We start from the raw sequence: 349 nt of genomic DNA, 5'->3' as shown, positions 1-349 counted from the left end.
GGGTTGTGCCTGGTTTGTCCCGGGGATTGTGTGTGTACCCACTGTGGGGCCACAGCCCCTTTCAGTGGCTGTGGGGTCTGGGGGTGCTGGCTGCTGTGGGCAGGGTTTGTGCAGCTTGCCAGGTGGTGGGGAGAAGCCATCGATGAAGGGGAGGCACAGCGGGCAGGATGGGGTCTAGACAAGGCCAGGGGGCTGGGGGTTCTGGGGAGCAGCTCTCCTGCTGGATACGAGCCCCGGTGCAGCACAGACCTGTGGGACGTCCAGGGTCTCAAGCCCCACAGGGCAGATGCCTGTGCTGGAGGGAGGAGAAGGGCAGACAGCTGTGCCAGGGGGAGAAGAAGGGCAGGCA

At 65.0% G+C, this 349-nt stretch overlaps 1 protein-coding gene across 1 annotated transcript in view; it reads left to right on the top strand.

The window, feature by feature from the left end:
* Positions 1 to 349, top strand: part of LOC104162519 (Kv channel-interacting protein 2-like) — a 9,776-nt gene that overhangs the window by 6,538 nt on the left and 2,889 nt on the right. The gene's annotated exons all lie outside the window — the stretch shown is intronic.

The sequence above is a fragment of the Cariama cristata genome, unplaced genomic scaffold, assembly GCF_000690535.1.
Source record: "Cariama cristata isolate BGI_N322 unplaced genomic scaffold, ASM69053v1 scaffold19295, whole genome shotgun sequence".
Taxonomy (NCBI): domain Eukaryota; kingdom Metazoa; phylum Chordata; class Aves; order Cariamiformes; family Cariamidae; genus Cariama; species Cariama cristata.
This window is presented reverse-complemented; position numbering and strand designations above follow the sequence as displayed.